The 8,807-nt window shown below is 41.2% G+C and overlaps 1 pseudogene; it reads left to right on the top strand.

The window, feature by feature from the left end:
* Positions 1 to 2,279: 2,279 nt before the first annotated feature.
* LOC103738056 lies at positions 2,280 to 3,104 on the top strand (annotated as a pseudogene).
* Positions 3,105 to 8,807: the final 5,703 nt, after the last annotated feature.

The following is an 8,807-nucleotide window of genomic DNA, read 5'->3' as shown; positions in this document are numbered from 1 at the left end:
CTCTTCAGCAAGCCTGCCCATGAGAATCATTGTTCTAGATTAAGGAACAAACGTTCAGTACCTAAGTTATATACAAGGAAGCAGTCCTTCTGGTCAGTATCAAGGACCTTGGGAAGAAATCTATCTGTGCTCCCCACTCCACCACCGCTCTTCAGCAAGCCTGCCCATGAGAATCATTGTTCTAGATTAAGGAACAAATGTTCAGTACCTAAGTTGTATACAAGGAAGCAGTCCTTCTGGTCAGTATCAAAGACCTTGGGAAGAAATCTATCTGTGCTCCCCACTCCACCACTGCATAATGAAACATAAGATGATTTAAATGGTTTCCACACATAATGAAACTAATTTCTTCAGCAGTAGTAAATATATCACTTAAAAATATATAAACATAGCCAGGCGTGGTGGCCCATGCCCCAGCACTTGGGAGGCAGAGGCAGGCAGATCTCTGTGAGTTCAAGTCCAGCCTGGTCTACATAGTGAGTTCCAGGACAGTTGGGGCTACAGGGAGACCCTGCTTCAAAAAGACAAATATATATATCAAACTAGCTACAAAAAACTCACCTCAAGTTGTTTTTACGTATTTTATTTATCTACTTATTTTTAGTATTTATGTATATGAGTGTTTTGTCTGCATGTATTTTAGTGCACCCTTGCAAGCAGTGCCCACGGAGGCCAGGAGAGGGCGGTGAATCCCCTGGTTCTGGAGTTTCACTTACATGTTAGCCACCCACCATGTGGGTGCTGGGAACTGAACCCAGGTTCTCTTGAAGGGCAGCCAGTGCTCTTAACTGCTAAGCCATGTCTCTAACCCCTAGTGCATATATATTTTAAAGCACCTGTTTTTAAACTGCAATGTATAACATTTTATGTCCCTAGAATAAAAGATATTCTATTTTGTAGTTATAGTACTACAAAGATGGCAGAATCCAAACAATATAAAACGAAGGTTGATTTATGAATGTACTTCAGTGACTGGGGCAAGCACTGTGCAGGTGGCAGACCAGGCAATATAAGGCTGTCTCTTTAAGAACTAAATCTATTAAGATAACTTGATTTCTGAAACCACCTAACATTTGCCTACTAGAGCTGCTTAAGAAGCTATGGGAGTTATTTGGGACCTATGGCTGTCTATGATTTCAAGAAAATGAATGCAAATCTAGATTTTGCTCTTTGTATCTATGCCACTTTATCAATTTGAGTAGATTGGACCTAGAGATTACTCAATTTATCCTCCTTTCCTGGATAGCTTTCTATTACTGTGATAAAACACTATGCCCAACACAAACTTGGGTAGTACAAGGTTTATTTGACTTACACAAGCTGATCACAGTTCATCACTGAGGAAAGTCAGGCAGGAGCTGAAGCACAGAGCAGGGGGAAATGTTGCTTACTGGCTTGCTTTTCTGACCTGTGCTTGGCCTGCTTTAATACAACATAGGACCACCTACCCAGGGGCGGCATTGATCACAAAGAGCTGGGCCCTCCTACATCAATGAACCATTAAGCAAATGCCTCACAGACATCCCAAAGAGCCAATCTGATAGAGAAATTTCCCCATTTGAGGTTCGTTCTTCCCGTGTGTCATGTTGACAACTGAAGTAAATCAGCTCACCTCCCTAACTATCCTTGCTTTCTTTATGAGTGTAGCCTTGTCTTCTACTCTACCCTCTACCACTCAATATGAAACCCTGCTAGAATATCAAATCTGAAGCCACTTTTTATTAAAATGGAGGGTGTACATTTCTTTGTCATCAGCAATTCTACATTTGAAAATTGGATCACACATGATATAATACTGAATTTTAGGTTATGATATTAGTTTTACTTAATATTATCTTTAATTACTCAATATTACCTTCCCTACTGTGTCAAGAATAAAAGGACTGCAGGTAAGTGGGGAGCAGGCCAGAGAGGACAGTTCTCAGGTCAGGGGGTCTCAGGCACTGCTCAGTGCTCCAGCACCCTTGGCCCCAGCTAACTGCTTGCACCCCTTCCCCAAGTGGTTCAGAGGTGTAATGCAATCTCAGTTGTGGTGATGGGGATCAATGAACCCCACCAGCTACCTCCACGTTGGACCTTCTCACTCACACCATGGGGGAGACAGATGCCCCTACTTCCATAGTGGTTACCTGTATCCTATTGTATTTTGGGGGAAACTGAGGATCCAGAAGGCATCACCAAATTGGTGAGCCCAAAGTATTCCACCCCTAAGACTGAAAGAGGACTCACCTCCCCAGATTGATCTGTGCCACTGTTTGCTGTAAGGCCCCAAGGACGAGATGAAGCTCATCATCCTGGAATACCATTTTCAGGGCAGTGGGTAGCCAAGTTACATCAGGAACTGCAAAAACCAGTTTAACCCAGGGCCAGACAAGTACTTCATCCTGGGGCTCCCCACAAGAGGCACACTGTTTGTCTGCTAACAGAAGCTGATTGAATGGGGACCTGTCTTTAAATAGGTGCAAACCTCCAACATGAATGAGTACATAGACCTTCTTTGAGAGCGCCCAGAGAGCAACCACGTGAAATAATGTCTTCAAGAACATTAACAGCCCCCCAGAAAATACACACATTCTGAATGGGAATTCCCAAAGCTGGCCTGCACATCAAATAGGTCACCTCAGGAGAAAACCCAGGCTGCAGGAAGGACTGAGCTCTTTGTTGGATGCATTGGACTAATGGACATATTGCCTTCTGTGAGCCAGGCTCCAGTCTGATGTCCAGGACCCATGTGAAGACACTGACCATGGATACCATCCTGGTCAATGCTACGTGATTTCACCAAGGTACCCACCATGCCGCTGACAGTGGGTGTGGGTACTGTCATAGATGCCAGGGAGGTGATGATCCTCATCATGGATGCTCACAAGGCCTTTGTTCTGTGCAAGGCCATTGAGGAGGGAATGAACCTCCTGTGGACCATGTTGGCCTTCCAGCAGTGTACCTGCACTGTGTTTGTATGTGAAGAGGATGTGACCTTGGAGCTGAAAGTGAAGACTGTCAAGTATTTTAAAAGTTTAATGCTGGTTCATACCAAGTTGGTGAACTCCCTGTGTAGTGTCAAGAAGGAACCTCAGAAAAGGCAGTCTTCTAAGAAACAGTAACTAGCTTGTGCTGGGACTTGGTATCAGGTACCTTAGAGGCACAAGCAGTTTGTTCTGGAAACTGTCTAGGCGAGTAGAATTATTTTCTAAAATCTATTATGGTTATTGCACATATGTGCATTGAATTTACTATTCCTGGCTATGTGGTGAGGCACCTACTAGTGAGGGAGTTTAGCTAGATGGAGTTTTATTTACAACTATTTTCTTCTTTTTTAGTACTGGGCATTGAACTCAGAACCTTGCACATGTCAGGCAAGTGCTTTACCATCTGAGCTGTATCCCCAACGTGATACTCATACCAAAGTGAGGTTTTGTCCACTTCTGTTCTACTTATGCCATTCCTCACATGGGCAGCACACTCCCACCAAGGATTTTTATCCATATATGTGCAGTAATTCTCAAGTTGGGGGAGGAGTTTAGGGCTTGTGCATTTTGGGAACAACCTCATTGGAGAGTCTTAAGAACCACTCTTCAGCAAGCCTGCCCATGAGAATCATTGTTCTAGATTAAGGAACAAACGTTCAGTACCTAAGTTATATACAAGGAAGCAGTCCTTCTGGTCAGTAACAAAGACCTGGGAAAAAAATCTACCTGGCCCCCCCCCCCCACCACTGTAAGCATGGTGGCCTCTCTGGGTAGGCTAAGAAGGTGGTTTTCCCGCCATGTCCCAGTTCTCTTCCTCAAGGATCCAAGAGGAGAAAGGCAGGAACACTTTTCCTACCAGAGCTCCCTGTTTTTGTCAAAAGTCTATTATATACTCCTGAGTAGAGAAGGCCCACTGGGGTGAGAGACACCGTGATCTGTGTTGTTTACCTAAGGTGAGGGGCTGGTGAGCATCTGGACACAAGTAGGTGCTCCCAGAGCTGAGCACCAAGCCTGTGGCACATGCTTCTTCTGCTGCTCTCTGCTTGAAACCCCTGCCACTCCCACCCCTTAGTTTTGTGAGGCGTGCTCCAAGGTTCTCAGAACATCAGGGAGTCGAAGCCTTTGCCTGTTTGCCCTTCAGCCTCCTTGCCAAGCTGCTCTGCAATGCCTGGTGCCTATCCTCTCTGGACTTCCTGGAATGGTTGCCCCTCTGCTTTTGTGCAGTTTGAAGCTGTTGCTGCCTGTTCCTGGGAAAGATTTTTCAGATGCTGACTCAAGCCTCTACTGTGTTTGGTAACAGCATTTTGTCTGTAGCGTTTATAGGTGATTGTGCTGTGTCTGTGTTAAGTTAATAGATCAATGGACTTGTTTATACTGTGATATTATCTATTAAATCCCATATTTTCAAATAAGAAACAAAAGAAAAAATAAAGGCTGGAGAAAACCCTATTTATGCATCAAGATTAACACAGGAAATAGCCTACTGACAGAAAAGAGTGGACACTCTTCCCCACATGAGTTACACACAACAAACAGCATGTCCCCTGCTCCCAAAAGCTCAGGATGTAGAAGAGGAGGAGAGGTGGGTACTCTGCAAATGACCTATGTCTGGTCATGTATCTCATTACCTAGCACTTTTTGATCCTATGCTTGTCCCTCAGCTTGCTAGCTCACTCCCATTCTTGGAATGGTGTTCCCTTACCTAATAAGCTTTCTCTGTTTCTATCTCTAACCATATGTCCCCTAAGTATTTGTCTCTGCACATAGGAACCTAGGAATATTCTGTAAGTGTCCTGTGATGGCTGAGGAACTCAGATCCAGGCCTATAATACTGTTACTGTGGAATCATATTCTTTAAAGGTTATTTTTTTGTGTGTGCTTGTTGGTTAATAACAGCTTGCCATAAATTCCAATCCCCTGGGTAAGGAGCCCTGATGGAAGAATGCCCTGATTGATATGGGAAGACCATCACCAAATGTAGACAGCACCTTCTGTTGGCAGCCCAGAGCCAAAGGGGCATGGCAAAAGATGATTTAGAGTACATCATATATGTATGTATCTACATATTTCTTAGAAACATAGTACTTTATCATATTATGAACATAAGATAAATTTTTCATGATGAAACATAAGATGATTTAAGTGGTTTCTACACATAATGAAACTAATTTCTACAGCAGTAAAAAAGGTATCACCTTCAAATATATAAACATAAATCTATCAATCTACACAAAACTCACTTCAAGTTGTTTTTCATATTTTATTTATTTGGTTATTTAAAATTTTATGTGTATGAGTGTATAACTCATCAGACCATGAGACATCAGAACACTGGTTGAACACTGAGTAAGGGCCAGAGGCTTTCTAGAAACCCTCCAGGTTGGGCCTGCTGAGGCATCCAGCAACAAGATTCTTGGTCCCTCCAAGAGTGAGAAAGCCACTGTGATGGCTGAGGCACTTGGCCTCAAGGACAAAGCAACTACTGGGTTCTCAGCCTCTCAGAGAATCAGTTGTTGTTACAACTTCAAAGTAAGTTGATTATTGATACATTCTTATGAATATAAGCATATTAATATATCTTGTGAGTTGTATTTCTCCAGAGACCCCTGACTAATACACTTTCAAAATATAATTTGGGCTGGAGACAGCTCTGTGATAGGCTGCATGGTTCAGCATGTGCAATGCCCTAGGTTCCATCCCAACACTGCAAATACAAGATAAAACAAAAGATCAAAATTTTATAATTTATGTTTTGCTGTTATTGTTAGCAAATATCATATAAGATATTTCATGTTGATGGGTCGCCAATGTTAAATTTTGTCTTGATTAACCTATAACTTGGTCCGTGAAATAGAAACATTATACATGTACATATATCACAACTCTATTTCACTTTCACTTAGACATTATGTTTGCCAGTAGGGTTGTTGGACTTTACCTACACTGATGAGGATTTTATGTCAAATCAAATTGTCACTGGAGTTAGGGTTAGATCCTGTTCTCTGGCAGCCCTAACAAGTCAGGCTCAGCCACTCATCCTCAACAAGCCAGTTAATAATACAAAAAGAAAAAGGAGAGAGATTGTTTTTTCACTGTGCCTCCACTGAGAGGAGGGACAAAGAGATCAAGTGACCACCTCCCTTCCTAGTTCACCTTCAGGATCATCTTGATGTAAGGTTAATATTTAAGTAGAGGGGTAGATATATGTCTAGCTAAGCAATCCAAGTCAAGGTATGGTCCTGACTATCACTGACCCATCAACTGAGTTTCCACTCTGTGTAGCATGATGCCCTTGAGGTAGGATAAAAAGACAGGGACAGTGTGGGTGAATATGAGAAAGAAGAGGAGCCCATCATTCTTAGATTCAGTTAATGCCTCGTCATAACACAGAAGTATGAATTTCAGCACAAGTAAATACTGCTTAAGGCCTTCTCCCTTCCCTACTGTAAACCTGTGGTTTTCCAGGAATTGCAACAGAAATCCAATTTACAGGAAAAGGACATGTACTAAATTAGTGACTTCTGGTTTTCACTTTATCAGAAGATAATTCCATCAAAAGAGCCACCTCACTTATGTCTCTTACTGAAATAGAGGGAAGAAGCAAAAGGTTTCCAAGAGACCTTAAAAAATTTTTTTTAACACAGGTTCTCAATATGTAGCCCTAGGTGTTCTGAAACTTGTTTGTAGACCAGGCTGGCCTGGAACTCACAGAGATCTGTCTGCTCTGTCTATAGAGTGGAATGCTGGGATTAATGGAGTGTAACAGCATGCTTGGCTCTTAACAATGTTTTGGAATAAAACTTGAGATCCACCAAAATAGTGTGTATAACTAATGCTAAGGCAGCTAGCTGCTCACTCGGTCTTGGAGAAGCCCACACCTATATTCTCTGTGGATTCTTACTTTCTTTTGAGCACCTCTCTTCTCTCAATTATCATTCTTAAGCCCATATTAAAACATGTTTTAACAGAATCCCCAGCTCTTCATCATAAACTAACTAGTCCTGAATTTCTTTCCACTGTCAAAGTCATGTATAACATTGAGCCTGGCAGTTACCCGATATTGGATTATGTCTGGTTGATTTCATTTGAAAAAAAATTGTCAGAAACATTTCCTTTTGTAATACATGCTTGGTCCTACTAGGGTGTCTATGGGACTTTTTCTTTCAATCTTCTCTGTTACCTGCATTGCCTCTTCTCTTGCCCTATCTATTTCTAGCTCCTTTTGCAATCGCTCCTGAAATTTGTGTCATATATTGTCTGTCCCACAGGTGGCAGCACTTGGCAGGAAGTTTCATGAGTGACTTCGAAGTTGTTCGAACAGCTAGAAAATCATTTGACATATTTCTGTGCTTTTGTGGAATTATGGAACTGACTCCAGAAGACAATGAGGTTAGTCCAAACACTAAAATACAATTCAAGATTCTTTCAATCTGTTTTAAAATTTTCGATAAGAATAGCCTCTTTAGGAAAAATTAGGATGTTATCCAGACATTTAGTGAATTTGTTCTATGTTGGCATTTTCTTGAAATATGAATAGTAATGTCTTAAAACTATTGAAGCAAAATTCTACATATACTTTCTCTTTATAGAGATCAATCTGAGATTCATAATAATTTTTAGTATCTTTATTTTACCCTGAAAAGCAACATGATACTTCTGGATCAAGAAGGACTACAGTAACTGTATAATTCCCCTTTGGTCCCATATTCATGTATACTGGAGTGGTTTGATGGCATTTAGATAACTAGGTCTATTTATGTGCGTAGGGATCTCCTCATGAAAGAGAAGGGAAGCTGCAGATTCATGAGTCTTGTAGACTGTGTAGGAGCAGGACAGATAGTCCATGTACATCTTGCCACCTGAGCCAAGGTCAGAGCATTGAGGCGTACCTTGGAATGCAGAGTCCCCTGACTCATAGTCTCTTTCTTCTTCTAAATGTAAATAAAATCAGGAGGTACATAGAGAAATTCCTAAGGCAAATGAAAACATTTCACTCTCTTTGAAAATTAATTCTTGTCCTTCAATATAGATTCTAGTCTTAATGTCCCAGGTTGATCCGAGAAACTTTCACACACACACACACACACACACACACACACACACACACACACACACACTGGAATTACTTGCTTCTGGATAGTCCTCTAGGTATGTTCAACATCCTTGAATATAGGAACAGATAAAAGGTAATTACAACCTCTGGACCCTGCTTTGTGTATCTTAAAAGCTGCTTAACCTTAATCTATTGAAAAGAAACAAGCAGGGATTCTGAGCTGCTGTGCTGGTAGTCTGGATTGTGCAGGGCTTATTGTTTTCTGGGGACTTATATGCCATTCCTCCATTTTCTTCAAAGCATCCTTTTACAAACAAGGGTATAGATACAGGAAACAAGCAATTCACTATAGGCATGTTTTCTCCAAATATAATAGTTTTGTTATTTACTCCTTGACAAACTTCAAGTAACTGGCAATCCATACATGATTATATTTATAAATAGAATCTTTATTTGGTGATGGGTTAGAAAAAAATGTATAAAATAGAGTGAATGGGGAAAATTAACATGCAAGGAAGGAACAGTTTTCTCACCATGAAGACATAGTAAAATCCTGGTGGATCACTATACAGGGAGGGTGGTTTTGACACTAAGCTTAGTATGAGAACATGGTATTGTCAAGGGAGAATGGTAGTACTCTTCATAACTAGGTCCTTGGCAAAGTGTACTTACTTAGGTCAGATGGGTATCCTTGCAGGAATCATAGTAGGTATACATGGCTGAGCTTTCCCTTATACTCTAGACTATTATAGCATTAAAAGAAATATTTTTTTCATTATTTCCTC

The sequence above is a fragment of the Nannospalax galili genome, unplaced genomic scaffold, assembly GCF_000622305.1.
Source record: "Nannospalax galili isolate Female #2095 unplaced genomic scaffold, S.galili_v1.0 scaffold498, whole genome shotgun sequence".
NCBI classification, from domain to species: Eukaryota; Metazoa; Chordata; class Mammalia; order Rodentia; family Spalacidae; genus Nannospalax; species Nannospalax galili.
Note: the sequence above shows the minus strand (reverse complement) of the source record. Positions and strands in the feature narration are given on the sequence as shown.